The sequence below is a fragment of the Drosophila nasuta genome, chromosome X, assembly GCF_023558535.2.
Source record: "Drosophila nasuta strain 15112-1781.00 chromosome X, ASM2355853v1, whole genome shotgun sequence".
In the NCBI taxonomy this organism is placed as follows: Eukaryota; Metazoa; Arthropoda; class Insecta; order Diptera; family Drosophilidae; genus Drosophila; species Drosophila nasuta.
The window spans coordinates 13,968,679-13,983,952 of NC_083459.1; the positions used below are offsets into that span (position 1 = coordinate 13,968,679).

Sequence of the window (15,274 nt, forward strand, 5' to 3'; positions counted from 1 at the left end):
CATCGATGCAATATATATTAACTGACAAAGGTTTCTATTAAAATCCAGCATTGCATGTAACAGATTTCAGTTGACTGGCAAAATAATGTTGCAAAAGAGAGGGGAGAGGAGAGTGAGACGCAGAGACGCCATCAAAACCCAATTGGAATCACAGTTTGATTTCAGTTTTGGTAAACTTTCAACTAATTTCCGCACAATCGCCGCCGAAATCCGAGCGAACATCAAATCGAAACGACAAAACAGCGCTCGAAAATTAAATCGATCAATGGATGGACTCCGCCTTTTCCTCTCCCTCTACCTTCTCCTCCTTCTCCTCTTTCGGGCAATTCGACCACAGTCAGCAATGGGGAAAACGGTAAAAAGGGAGCAGACAGGCAGCAATAGTCAGCATTATTACGGCTGGATGACATTTTATCGCATTTCATTAGCAGTCGACCCTCCGCGTCGATGCGATTGCAATAAGCGAGGGGGAAGAGAGAGAGAGAGAGGCTGAGTTGAGAGGGGAGCGAAGGGAAAAGTAGTTTGGTGCTACAAATCCAATTCCATTTTACAATTCGTCGCACTTCATTTGCAAATTTGGGCAGTGAGTGCAACGCGAAATTTTGCGTCGATTTCAATTCTTTTGTAACGTTTGTTAGCCAGGGCCAAAAAGTTCATCAGGTCAGCGGCGACAGCGACGGCGACGGCAGCAAAACAGACCGAAAAGCAAACACAAATCCTGGCACGCCAACCCGGCCATGTTGACAGCAATTTAACGCCTCGACTCGATTCGACTTGAACCCGCCTCACCCTCGCTTCTCCGCTTCTCCAACCCTGCCCTGTCATCAGCCAGCCCTGGCCTCAGTTCATTGTTAAGGCAACACCTCTCGACGCCTAATAGCATTTTATTTATTTATCACAAATTTAGTCGCCTACAAAGTGCTTGTCATCTGTTTGGGATTTCCTTCCCAAATGCTCTCTCAAATATTTAACAAATTACCAAAACGTTTCCCGTTAAGATTGTGCGGCTTTTCACGCTGCATAAATTAAAAGCCATACAAAAAACAAGTAAGAAAGTTACAGTCGAGTGTGCTCGACTGTGAGATACCCGCTACCCATTTTTAATAAAGGCAAAATATTGCGGTATCATTTTCAAAATATACCGAAAATACTTAAAAAAATACTAAAAATATACCAAATGGTATGTTTGGTATATAGATATAGTACACCATTCAAAATATACCATAAACGGCACAATGTGCCAGATTGTCGGCCAAAGCAACTCAGACCCCTAGTAAGTAGGCGTTTTTGCCCATACAAAAGAATTTCTTTAATGACTTCCACAATTTTTATCTGATCGCAACCAAATTTTCAAAAATCATAACTACTATAGTAATTATTGTATATACCAAAATTCGTAGCTCTTGCTTTAAAATTACACTTGTTATTCGATTTTTTTGATTTGCGGGGGCGGAAGTGGGCGTGGCAAAAATTTGAAACAAACTTGATCTGCGAGCAAACATAACAAATGCTGTCGAAAAAAAATTATAGCTCTATCTCTTATAGTCTCTGAGATCTAGGTGTTCATACGGACAGACGGACAGACACACAGACGGACAGACGGACATGGCTAGATCGTCTCGGCTGTTGACGCTGATCAAAAATATATATACTTTATAGGGTCGGAGATGCCTCCTTCTACCTGTTACATACATTTCCTGCCGGCACAAAGTTATAATACCCTTCTACCCTATGGGTAGCGGGTATTAAAAAAGGAAAACGTCTGTTTGGCCAACACTCGAATTATGCTTAAAGTTAATCGACCAATTTCAGGTATTATCTCGTAATGTTATTAACAACCCTCCATTTCACTCAAGTGCCTCCATTTCACTCTATTCGTATTCGTCGAGCATCCCCCCGAAACTATCGAAAACAATCCACTTAGATGAGCACAAGCAAAACAACAAGAGCGAAAAATGAAAATGAAAATAAAAATGAAGATGAAAATGAAAATGAAAATGTGCTGCTGCTGTCTACCGCATGGCGCGCTAATAAATTACTACAAATAGAGCAAAAGAAATTTTCACTCGCTCAAGAAAAACAAATAAAAGTGATTGAAGCGAGTCTGCTAGACTTTCATAACATCCTTCGGTTATTTCAAAAATATTATAGTTTTATCTGATTAATAATAATCAAATAAAATGTGCATAATGATGATTCTTCTATTTCCTATCACCAATTTACTTTTTAAGTAGTTATTATAAAAGACTAACATTAGTTTTTATTTTTTTTTATAATTTATAATATATAATTGCTCTAATATTCTATCACCAATTTACTTTAAGTTGATATTATTAAAAAGTGAAATTCGTTTTTATTTTTTTTTAATTCGTACATAATTTTCGTTGTTTTCAATTGATTTATTTAATGATTTTTTTTTAAGTGAAATTTAAAAAAAGAATACTTTTATTTTGTATGAAATGCCACTCTAAACTGCTTTATGGTAAATGTGTGTTAAATATTATTATTTCATTATTTATTCTCTCCATTCTTTTATGGAAATAAATATTCCAACAGGTAACTTTCCTTTCTATTCCTTTCTATTTGAATTTTAATAAGTCATTATTTTGTATAATTTTTTTTACTTCTTTTTAGAAGATAAATATTTTTATTATTTTCTATTATTTTGCACATTTTATTAAAATATTTATACTTTCATTATAATATAGTTTTTATTTTATTTATATACTCCTATATTTTCTATGATCACTTTTTTACTTTTCTCTATTATTCAGGTAAAGATTTATGCAAATTACTTTCTACAACAATTCCATTAATAAAGTTTCAACTAAATACGATTTGAACCTTTATTTAATCATTTTAACATCTTAATAAGCATCTTTCATCTGAGCAAACTCGCTTTTAATTCTGAAACTAACTTATTTGACTGCCTTTGATGAAATGTATTTTCAAAAAAGAGATTCACAACATAAATTAAAAAGGAACTAGTAAAACTATTATTCAACATAAATGATAGCACCAAAAATATCAACTTTATTAATACTTACTTTATTGAATCGCTTTCCTTTGAACCAGAATTTTGAAATGTTATTGAAAATGCTGAAATAGATTAAGGCAATTATTAAATTGCAGTCATAGAAGTTCAATAAATTTAAAGTTTGAGGGCGCATAAATTTTACGACTCGTTTCAAAGTGGATTTCAATAGTTCAATTTTGAGACCTGTACGGAAAGAAGAAAGGCATAAAAAAGAAAAAAAAACAATGGAAGAAAAAAGAGGGAACTGATGGCACAAGTAAATCAATTGGTTGCCATTAATATGCGTGGCATTCGCAAAAAAATATAGAGAGCGCGTGGGAGGGAGACAGAGATAGACAAAGTGAGAGAGAGGGAGTGGGAGGGGGAGACACAAGCTGTGGAAGCAGAATCGAGTTCGAGTTCGAGTTCTGTTTGGAGTTGCGTTGAATCGAGTGGAGTCCAGAAAAGAAGGGAAAAGGAGGGGGAAGAGAGAGGAGAACAGCTGCTGCCATAAATAGCACACGTTGAATATGTTACACACACACACACACACAGACACACAGAGAATGGCCAGCAAGGTGTAAGTGAAACTTGCGAGGCGTGGCATCCCAAAAAAAAGAAAAAACATATATAAAAATATATAAAAATAAATAAAAAATAAAAAAGCGATGGAGTCATCCCGGTTACTGATTGTGGGTCTCCTTTGGGCAGCATCTCAGAGTGTGTGCGTGTGTGTGTGGGTGTGTGTGGCATGCCCCACAAGTTATGTAGCAGCATTTTATGCGTAAATGCAAATTAAATTTTCACTAAAGGAACAGAAAAAACAAAACGACAACCAAAACGATGCGAAAACGAAACGTAACGAAACTCAGCTCAAGTCAATGGAAAATTGTAAACTGGGGAAGAGCAAAAACAATACAGCAAAAAAAAAAACGAAGTTGTTTCCTCTAATACTCTACCGTAAAGAAGAGCTGGTATCGACTTGAACACAAGAGCATTTATCAAAATTATTAAAAGCTAGTATATCATTTATCTAATCTAAAATTGTCAAAGATTGTCAAATCTAAAACAACTCACCCAAATATGATTACTCAACGTCTTTTTAGATACAAGGACAAAAGGCGTCTAAATCTGAATCCCAATCTGAAATCCTTATCTGTCTGTCATCTAAATATGTCTAAATTACTCTTAATGTATTGTAAATCTAGCCTTGATCTCTCACTATGATATGTTTTAATAATCAATGTGTGAAATATGCGAATTTGAATAACCTGAAAAAAAAACTGAATAAATAGTTAAAGTGAAACAAGAAAAATCTAATATTAGGTATATCGATAAAAAAAAATACTATAAGAAATAAAAAAATACCAATTAAGCAATAAGGAATGCTCATTAATTGAAGCTTCATGTTGTATTGAACCTCAATGTTATTCCTTAAATTGTGTTTTCATACGAGAACGTATTTTGAAAAGGTTGAGCAAATAATTAGCATATATCATTTTACTTTATTATATTTTAAGCTTAATCAATTGCTGCAATTGGAAGCACTAATTTAAAATTTGCCACAAATAAATTCTGCATTTGCTCAAATTGTTACCTAAATGAAATAAATAAAATATATTGAAAATTGTATAGAATGTGAAATTATGTTCTTACATAAGATCTTACTGAAAATGGGTAGCAGGTATCTAAAAGTCGAGCACACTCTACTGTCGCTTTCTAAATTGTTTTTATTTTTTCAGAGTGCTAATGTTTTGTATACATATATATATACACATACATATATAAGGAAATAGTAAATCGTTAACTTTTCTAGAATTCAAATAATTATGTAAAATTTTTAGAAAATGTGAATTAGAAAATTCTCAACACAATTTCGATTTAAAAACTTGGCTCGCAACGTTGCATCACATTGAGTTCAACTTTATATAGTTTGAATATTGTAAAACACAAACATGTGATCAACCAAATGCGTTAGAGTATTCAGAGTTCGTTGTGAGCAACTCTGGCATTTATAGCTTGTTTTTAGTGATGTTTTTGCTGGTTTTCTTGAGGTTGTCTCACGTTTCGGCTTCGGCTTCTTCCACATCATCTTCAGTTGCTTATGCTCCACATTCTCTTTGCTTATTCTTCTTGTTCTTGTTTTTGTTGTTGTTGTGTGTTTGTGTTTTTTGTTGTTTTTATTTTATTATTGCTTAAATTTACGCCAAGAGCAATAAAATATTTTAATGGCCACATAAAATGCTGCAGCATTTGAAAATAAAATCATGAACACTGGAATGGGAGTGAGGACTTGGCAGGACCCAAGAAGAGATAGAGAAGAGATAGAGAAGAGTCGAGAGCTGAGGGCTGAGAGCTGAGGGTTTACGTACAAATCTGAAACGTGTTTGGGTTTGCATTGTCGTTGGCTTCTTTATGGTCGCTTCTTGGCTGGCCGGGGCAGCCAAAAGACTGCGAAATAGTCAAGCGAAAACAATTTGCCAAATGAAAACGCGTCGCAAATATTTGGCGCGTTTCAAGCGCGTTTATTTACGCGCCTCTAAAAGCTGTAAAAGCTGCAAAATGTGCAAGCTGTAAATCTACGCTTCACACAAGACTACAAAACAATTGAATGCAATTACAAAGTTTCTACAAGAAATTCAATCAACTTTGAACAGGTTTTTCGCCCGCAGCAAAAGAGCGAGGGAGAGAGAGAGAGGAAACTCATCAAAGACCCTTGGAAAAAAGGGGCAAAGAATCCCCATTCTCATTTTCCTTTTCGCACCTTGTAAACACTGAGCCAATTAAACGCTCATTAAGTGCGCATTCTCTCTCTGTGCAGCCGAAGAGAGGGAGGAGGAGTCAGGACAGCAGCACAACAGGACATCAGGAGAGCACAAGGACGCGTCTCGAGTTAATTTTAAAGCACAGTTTCCGGCGTGCTCAGGTGAAGAGCCGTTGGGTAAATAAAAGCAACAGCGACAGCAACAACAAGAGCTCGAAATTTTATAAAAAAAAAGAAAGAAAAAAAGTTACGAGTTCTCTTCTTGTTTCTCCTTTGGTTTTGTTTTTTTTTCTTTTGCTTCTGCCACCATTCTCTTGCTTTTTTTTTTGTGCTGCGTCAAATTCTTTGGGGCGCAGCTTCATTATGCAGCCAGCGTTGTGGCAATTTAAGGGTAGGGTTAAGGGGGGCGGAGAGAGAGAGAGAGGAAGCATTGTCTGGAGGCAGCAAACAACGACGCCAGGCCAGACGCGCCCATTTCTTTTGGCCCGTTGGTCGCACGAGCAAAACACATGAGACGGAAACGGATATTGAAAGGTCAGCAACCATAACACAACCCTTGCTCATTCCCTTTCCCTTCCCCTTTCCCATTCTCATCGACATCCGTTTATGGTCTCCTAATGCCTGACCCCTTTGAGGCGCTTGAATTTCCTTTTACACATTAAATCGCCACTTGCAGCACATTTAATTTGTTTAATTTGGCTTCAATTCGGCTTACCCCAAAAGCAGCCGCAAAGCAAGTAAAAAAACTGATTTTGTCAGGTGGGCTCGACTGTGAAATACTCGCGGAATATTTTAAAATGGTTTTGCTTTAAATATACCAATTCGAATATACAAAAACAGCTTCGTGACTATGTCGAAAAAATACTAAAATATACGGAAATGCATGTTTTTGTATACCAACATATTATATATCGAGAAAATATTGAAATATAGTGAAAAGTATATTTGGTATATTAGTATATTTGACCGATTGGAATATATTAAGTCAGCATCATCGCTTTACCGCAGAAATACTGAAAAATACCTAGGTGTATATTTCGTATACTACAGCATTAAAAATATACCATAGAATACAAAATATATACAGATTGCTAACCATAATATAAATTGTGCAATGTTTACTTCATTCGCATACTAAAAAATACTAAAATGTATATTGTGTATACCAATAAACTACAATATTCGAAATACACAATATAATACAAAATATACTAGATTGATAACAAAGAGAGTACAGAAAAAATATACTGAAATGTAGATTTGGTTTATTGCTGCACTACAACATTCAATAATACTGCTTTACTCAAATATACTGAAATGTATATATGGTATACCAATATACTACAACATTCGAAATATACTATATAATACAAAATATACTAGACTGGTAACAAACAATAAATTTTACAATGTTCACTTCATCCGCATACCCAACTTCCAACTCATTGACGGATATGGAAAGGATGACGACGTTAGCTTGATTGCCGCTGTACCTTTGCTTAGGGCGTGAGGTAAGCACCCAAAAGGCAAGGACCTTAAAGTTGCTCGAATTATGCAAATAATATGATAATCCTTTGGCATGGCATAAACCTTTAAATTGAATGATCCAAATATGCTTAGCGACGATGACCTCAGATAGCCCCAAGCACAAACTGTTGACTAAAGCACAATTTCTGTTCAATGTCTGTAAAATATTTTCGATATTTTATTCCACTTTTATTGTGGAGTTGTTTTCATTTGGTTAAAATACTTTTGTATCTAAGAGTTGAGATGGTTTCTGTTCAATAGAAAATTTTTAAATAATTCGTATAAAGACATTCGCGTTGTATTTGAAATTTACTTAATTTAATTTCATTTATCATATTTGTATAATAGAAATATTTCATGTTGGCTTTAGTTTTTACAATTTTTTTTTTTTGTAATTTTCCTACTGCTTTCTCATTGATACAAAATCTATAAAATATCTTTAAGATAACTCACAATTTGTTGTAGCTTTCAGAGACTCTCTTATTTTGAATGTTTGCAAGAACTTCTACATTGTGACTTAAAGAAGTTCAATTTCAAATTCAAAACTATAATGTATGTTGCAAATTAGACATTTACAGATGAGAAAGAAAATCTGATAAAACTTTAAACAGTTCAATTTCTATCCTATATATCTGAGACTGTAAAACATGGAAATCAATATACCAATATAATTTTTGATATATTATTTGAACAGTGGAATAAGCTCGATTCCCTTTTCAATAAAAGAAAAACAGTATAAATGTTATCTTTTAAATATAATATATATATGGGTAATTCCATTGTTTTGCTTTTGTTGAAACGGGAATCGACAATTAATATGCCAAAAATTCATAAAACATTTCGAAATGTATATTTGGTATCATTCCACTGTAGCTGTCTTAGTTCTTCATTTAGGTGTAGAATATAGTTTTCAATTTTTTGCCATATTCAATTATATTTTGAAATAGAGAGATTATGATTTCTCAATTATGACTGAGCTTTGAAATTTCCTACTTAGTTGACAAAATATCATAACATAATTCTCAATTTTAGAAACAGAACTTTAAGTGATTGAACTACATATCTAAACTATATTTTGTCATAGATCAAAAAGCTAATTGTTCTTTAGTAAACAGGTGTGTAATATATATCGAATATTGAATGTGTAATCTCGATGTGCATCTCACGTTGCCATCAATAAAGATACGTACATGGAAATAAATAAGAATAGTAAATATGAGTGAAGAAAGTCTTTTCGCTAAGCAGACACTTGTGTCTTTAGCTCCACGCGAATGGGAGCAGAGCTCTTTGTTATGTCTCGACTTCGACTTCGAGTTGCAGTTTGACTTTAAGTGGCAACACACACGCACACACCCTCAAATCCTTTGCTTTCCCGCACCTCCTCTCTGTGCTCACTTCTCTGTCTTGCTGCCTTGGCAAGACAAGCGTCTTAGCCACTTTCATGTGATTTTGTCAATTTTGTCTCCGCGAACGCGTTGCGACTTTTAAATAAAGCGAACTTCTTTTCAGTTCTCAGTGCTTGCTGCTGTTTTGGCTGCGCATTGATGCCAGAAATCCGTGCGATGTCTCCGTCAAATGTGTCTGCGATGTGAGCATATTTGCTTGGCACGCCCACGCCCCGCCCCCACGCCTCCTTTTCGCCGTTTTTTTTTTGCCTTTTTCCCATTTGGCAAGCTGCAACATGGCAACAAGGAAAGATGCGACTTCGATTTCAATTGCGTCAAATGCAACGTCGACGATGTCGTCGCTTTGTGTCTACTTCTTCTTCTTCTTGCTCTCTTCTTCATCTTCGACTGCATCCTCTGACAGAGGGAAGGAGAAGGAGGAAGACAAAAGGAGACGGCGACAAGTCGCCTGCCACTTAGCCGCTTACCTTAGCTGCTAACTGCTGACAAGCGAAGCCAGGGGGCGTTTTCTTGCCTTGTTGTTGACAAGTCGATGGATGCCAAGACTGACTGACTGACTGACTGACTGACTGACTGAGTGAATGACTGACTGAGTAACTAGCTGGGTGACTGACTGACTGACTGCTGTCTGTTGCCTGTGTCTTCCATTGCAAGTGAGCAGCGTGCTAATTAAGGTAACTGCTGGGAATCGCAAGTGCCGGAGACATCGACGATGACATCGAGAATCAAGCAAACAACAAGCATGAATAATGGCTAAAGTGTGAACCCAATACGAGGAAACACACATAAAGCAACAACAGTGCTTCTTTTATATGAGCTAGCCATAGGGTAGAAGGACAATCTGGTATATTTTGTACTCTATGTTATGTGTAACATATACCAAACATTTCTGTATATTGATATACCAAATAAACATTTTGGTATATACTCCGTGGTATATTTGAAATGTAGTAGTATATCAACATATCAACTATACATTTCGGTATATTTTATTAGTATATTAGGAGTGTAGTAGTATATGAGCGTACCAAATAAACATTTCGGTATATTTTATTGTACTCTATGGGCGTATTAGTATTATTAGTATCTCAACATACCAAACATATGATATGGTATGATATGATATTACATTGTACTGTATGGTATATTTCAAATGTAGTAGCATATCGATTTACCAAATATACATTTGGTATATCCCTAATGGTATATTAGGAGTGTAGTTTTATATCAATATACCAAGCATGGCGTATTTGAAATAAAGTGATATATCAATATACCAAATACACATTTCGGTAAATTTTATTATAATTTGTGGTATATTTGGAATATACTAGTAATAGTATATCAATATTCCAAATATATAGCTTTGCCAGCGAAAAGATTCAGGGTAAGCATACTGTCTATCTATGCAGCTTGCATCCTTGCTTTCTGAACTATATAGCAATATATAATTATATGTATAATGATATGGTTATAATAATACAATTAAGCTTCTTTAAGCACAATCAATATTATTTATTTAATAAAATGAGCATAATATATAAATATTCTAAGATTATACTTTAAGATTAAAACGGCAAGAAAAAGATGTTCATAACAAACGCAATCAAATTAAAACAGCATTAAATCAAAAGTATGGCCATAAAAAAAGTTGAATGAAAATCAATAGAATGCGTCAAACTGTGTCAGGCACAGAGACAGCAAAAGCAACAGCAAAAGAGACAGAGACAAGTGGAGCAAATGATGTTCCGGCTATGACAAAGGAGGGCAATTAATTAGCCGAAACTCGGTTGGGCTTTAATAAATTGTAATGTGTAGAAAATGAGTTAAGCACTAAAGCGTTGGCCCATAAAAAGGATGAAGGACCAAGTGGACCACATGCTGGAATCGCAAACTAATCAAATATTTCACACATAAAATGTGGTCAAAAAGAGCGACAGAGAGAGAGAGAGAGAGAGAGAGAGAGAGAGAGGAAGAGAGGGAGGGAGACAAACATTGGGCGTGATGATTAATAGGCCAAGGATCTAAATTCAGAGCGAAGGCCTCAAATTGATGTTGATTACAATTCATCATTAAAATGCAAATAGGCCAAAGCAGAATGGCAAAGCGACAAAACAATGAACCCGACGAACAAAAAAAGAAAGACAGAGAGAGAGGAGCAGAATTATTAGAAAGAGAAAGAGAGCGAGAGAGAGAGTGTAACCTAAACAAACAACTGGCCACAAATTTCATTTGATGTTACGCAGCATCGATGGCCGAAAAGGACCCTCGACAAGGACCCATCAACGGGGCTTTCAACGCCAATTTGTTTACATGTCCCTGGCCATGTTCAATGCCCCAAATGCTTCGACTGCTGGACTCGAGTGCTGCTCGTCGACTGCTGCTGGTTGTCCGCTCGGTTCCGCTGATGGCGTTATTTATTGTTATCAGACACTCGAGCACATAAAACATTTTATCACTTGCCGCCGCAAGGGGGCGAAAAAAAAACCAGAAGAGAAAACATTCAATATATATGGTAGATATAGCAGAGAGAGAAAGAGAGAGAGAGAGAGAGAGAGAGAGGAGCAGAGAAATGATTATGCCTTATGTCAGAAGTCGGCGACACGAACGAGGGCAAGACCTTCAATAAAGATGGAGGAGAAGAAACCCCAGAGGAGCATCGGTCGCATCAGCAACTTCATCACTCAATGCGCCAAAGTGTTGAATGTGGCAAGGCGAAAGTTGAAGTTGAACGGAAGCGGATATAACGCGTCGTTGCCTGTTCCTGCTTCTGCTTCGGCTTCTGCTTCTGCTCCCGATCCAGCTACAGCTGCTTCTTTATCCTGCTCTACGCTCAACGCTGTCCATCTTTAAGTAATTTGTGTGCCAGGCAGCAGCCGGAAACGAGCATTGTGCCAAACGGAACAAAACTGGACACTAAAAAAGCGCCAAGCGAAAGAGACAGGACAGAGACGGAGACGGAGAAAGGAGAGAGAAAGAGAAATCACATTTATGTCCGACAGTTTTTTTTGTCCCTCCGCGTTTTCTATTATTATCTGCGCTGCTTTTTGGAACTCACTTAGCAAATGATTAATTAAGCCCGAAGCGCACGCCTAATGTTCCAACAAGAGTCCAATTCCAATTTCACAGCAGGCCACTGACCTTGGATGCGATGCCCAGTCGACTAATTGGTAATGGACCACACTGATGGCCTGGCTCATGAGCAAAATGAAAAATTAAATATTTCCCTTTTGAAAAGAAATGAGCAAAAGTTGCAGAATGGTTTGGCCTTGGTTTCCTTTTCTTTTCCTTTCTTCGGTTTTTTTCCCATTCGTTTCTTTGAGGAGGCGGAGCAAGGTCAACTATTAGCCAAATGGATCGGAATCTAACTGCTTACTTATTGGGCATTTGAGCGCATGATTAAAGCCATTTCCCAGTGGGCCAATTACTTGCCTTACAAATTATTGAGGTTAAGGCTTTTTGATTGTGGATGAACAATGATGAAGAATAAGGAAATGTCCAGCTCAACTTTTGACCAATTGAGGTTGCCTTACAGCTGAAGCCTATTCATGTTGCGCTCTATTTGTCAATCGAAGAAACGACAAATTTTATAAGCCTCAAAGGTATTTTTGTTCAGCAGAAGGATAGAAATTAACTGACAAAAGCAAAGCTTATAGGTGAGTATAAATTATTTAAGCATTTCAAACTCGAATTACTCGTATGAATAGCAGACAAAATTTAATTTCATAATTAGAATTTCATTCCATGACAAAAAAACAAGTTTAGTAACAAAACAATTGAATTCCATATTACAGATAAAAATAAATAAAATAAATTTGTATTTCATCTATAGAACTAAATAAACAATAACATTAGCCATTTTTGGCGTGAATCCTACAAACTGCGCAACACTATAAAGTTAACACTATTAACTCTCATATCTAACAAGCTAATTATAAACTACAAAAGATTAGTGCATTAATTAATAAAAAAGCTAAAATAAAATGCACCTACTTCATAATAGTCAGATTTAGCGTGAAACTAGCAAGCTGCGCAACACTGCAGAGCTAAGCACTATCTCGCTCGCTCATGTTAACGCAAAGCTCGCATATTATGATGGAATACTGTGATGTCCATTCAATTACGACTGCTTGCATTAAGACGTAAGGCATCATTTCTCATAACGTAGGACGTAAGCGTACATGAATAGTGCATACGAAGAATAAGCAAGCAGAGTACAATGATTACTGCTTGCTTGGTCACTGTCAGCATGGTGTTGGGCACGGGGAAAGTTACAGCCCACCTCAGCTGCCAGAGCTAATTCGAGAATTCGAGAATTTGCTGCGCTTCAGACAGATTGCATTATTTATGCACTTGTGTGCGAGGCACCCACTACGTTTGTGTATGTATGTATGTGTGTGTATTTGTCTTGAAACACTACTAATGTTGTGCTTAAGTCAGCGTCAGCGTCGACGTCGCTGCTGGCAGCGAGCGGGCAACAATTAACTTTGTTTTTCGTTTACATTTTCACGCCATTTTGAAATTTACTTTACCTTGGCAGTAGCAGCAGCAGCAGCAGCTCTCTGTCCTTGTTGTTGTTGTTGCTGGCTGCTTTTATTTATTTGCCATTTGCTATGGCGCCCTCTAGCATCAAGTTTGCTCTTTGTTGTTGCTTCTTGCCGTTGCCATGCACTCAAGCAGAGCGAGAGCGAACGAAAGAGATTGGAGCAGAGAGGGCAGGCAAAAAGTGTGAGCAGCTGCAGGTCCAAGCCGCCGGGCTTTGCTTCGCACCTTTATGGACTTCTTCATCAACGCGCTTTGCTCCAAATAACTTTTACCGAAGAAGCAGCAGCAAATGAAACGAAGTTAACGCCAAGCGAAATGCACTTCACTCCCACCCCCTTAGCACTCCCCCACACAACACAACACTCGACACTCGCGTAACGTGCTGCCAGTTGATAAGCGCCACGGGCGGGCGTCTGCACAAGACTAATTGAGTTATTTGCGCAGCTTAGCTTCGAATTAAGGGGCGACGTCTAGTGTGCAGCCCTAATCTCACTCCTACCATCCTCTCTCACTCACTCTCTCTCTCACAGCTGCTGTGTGAGTGCAGCGAGGCAACAATTAACTGCAAAACAAATCAAGTTTCTTATATTTTATGCTACACCTCTCCCTCTCCCTCTCCACTCTAGGCAAGAGCATGTAATTGAGCTTTTGTTTGCTTTTATATTTACTGCCTTGCTGCCAACTGCGACAGCGAAAGCTTCGCAAAGTGCACTTACATATGCATGGAAAGTATAAAGCGCTGCTTGCAAGCAGTTCACTTAGATACCAGAAAGCAAATAGTTAATCATTGTGCGTAAAGATCAAAGGAAGACACATTAAGTTAATCATAATAATGCATTTAATTATTCCGTTTTTAATTTCAGTACTGTTTCAATAGCATAATATTCAAACTGTTGCCTTATCCGCTCTTCAGTTTATTCTCCTTCTAGTCTTTGCAACGAAAATCAGCTGTCGAAAAAAACTGCTTAACAGCTGGATAGTAATGCATGGGGATCAGTTTTAGTGGCACCGATTCCAGACAATCGTATCCCTCCCATAAAATAAGCAGCCACGTTTTATTCTTAAATTCAAAAGAGCTTCGGATGGCGAGCAATCGTCGTCCATCCTGAAAACCGTACTTTACATTGCCATTGGCATCCATGCGCACACAAGTCTTGGGTCCCTTCATCTCGATCGCTCGCTATATATATTCCAAAATCAACAACAATATGAATAAAATCTTGAAAGACAAGTTTGAATAATATTACCTGATTTAAGTTTTAGCTTGCACTAATTTTCTCGATCCTTGTTAAACTGTCTCGTTGTTTTTCTATTCAGCATGGCATGCTTTGATTTCCTATTTTAGTTCGACTTATCGATAATTGTATCGGCAAGCAACGCTGTAAATTAAAGTTGTTTAAAGTTCAAACTAATCGAGAATGAATGCATTCGCGTAGTTATTAAATTAAATCCCCCCACCATTAATGGGCCACGCCCATTTTGATTTGCACAAATATCTCTTTGCACAATTTTCTAATAAATTATTTTAATTATTCTGCAATTATTTGTTTGTACTTCCGGTTTTGCGACGACAAAAATGAAAGCAATTGAATTAGTGCATGAAATGAGCGTGCACGACTGCCCGATACCCTGTAAAGCGGTAAGAGTGATCAACATGAAAAGTTTTAATAAATTTTGAATAATTATACTTATTCAGCTTATCGATTTACCGATAAGTGCATGAAGAGCAGCATTTATCGATGTTATTGTGATTTACAGGGTATCGCAGGCATCTTAAATAAATAGTCAAAGCCGCAGTCAATCGTTGTATTTATTATATTAACAAATAATTGTTGTTTTCATTCCTTTTCAATTGCAATATTCCGCGACAGACAACGAACAGCAAAAACAACAACACGAACAACAGGAACAACAACGACTTCCATTTACACGCGTCCATTTTCATTTGCATACCAATACACAAACACACACGCACAAACACGTGCACAGACATGCACACACATGCACGGACACGCT

General features: G+C 36.9%; 2 long non-coding RNA genes across 9 annotated transcripts in view; both read right to left on the bottom strand.

The window, feature by feature from the left end:
* The window catches only part of LOC132796800 (uncharacterized), a 43,095-nt gene extending 29,400 nt beyond the window's left edge, over positions 1–13,695 (bottom strand). For 2 of the 8 annotated variants that reach the window (XR_009633591.1, XR_009633585.1), the window contains exons 1-2: positions 13,246–13,695; positions 3,048–3,099 (exon numbers count right to left, since the gene is read on the bottom strand). This is a non-coding gene — a long non-coding RNA (uncharacterized LOC132796800). The remainder of the gene's footprint in view (positions 1–3,047; positions 3,100–13,245) is intronic. The other 6 variants (XR_009633593.1, XR_009633584.1, XR_009633592.1 and 3 more) reach the window with 4 other exon arrangements.
* Positions 13,696–14,078: 383 nt separating this feature from the next.
* On the bottom strand, positions 14,079–14,603 carry LOC132796584 (uncharacterized). The gene is made up of 2 exons (XR_009633573.1): positions 14,506–14,603; positions 14,079–14,438 (listed from the first exon to the last, which is right to left on the bottom strand). It is a non-coding gene; the product is annotated as an uncharacterized LOC132796584 (long non-coding RNA).
* Positions 14,604–15,274: the final 671 nt, after the last annotated feature.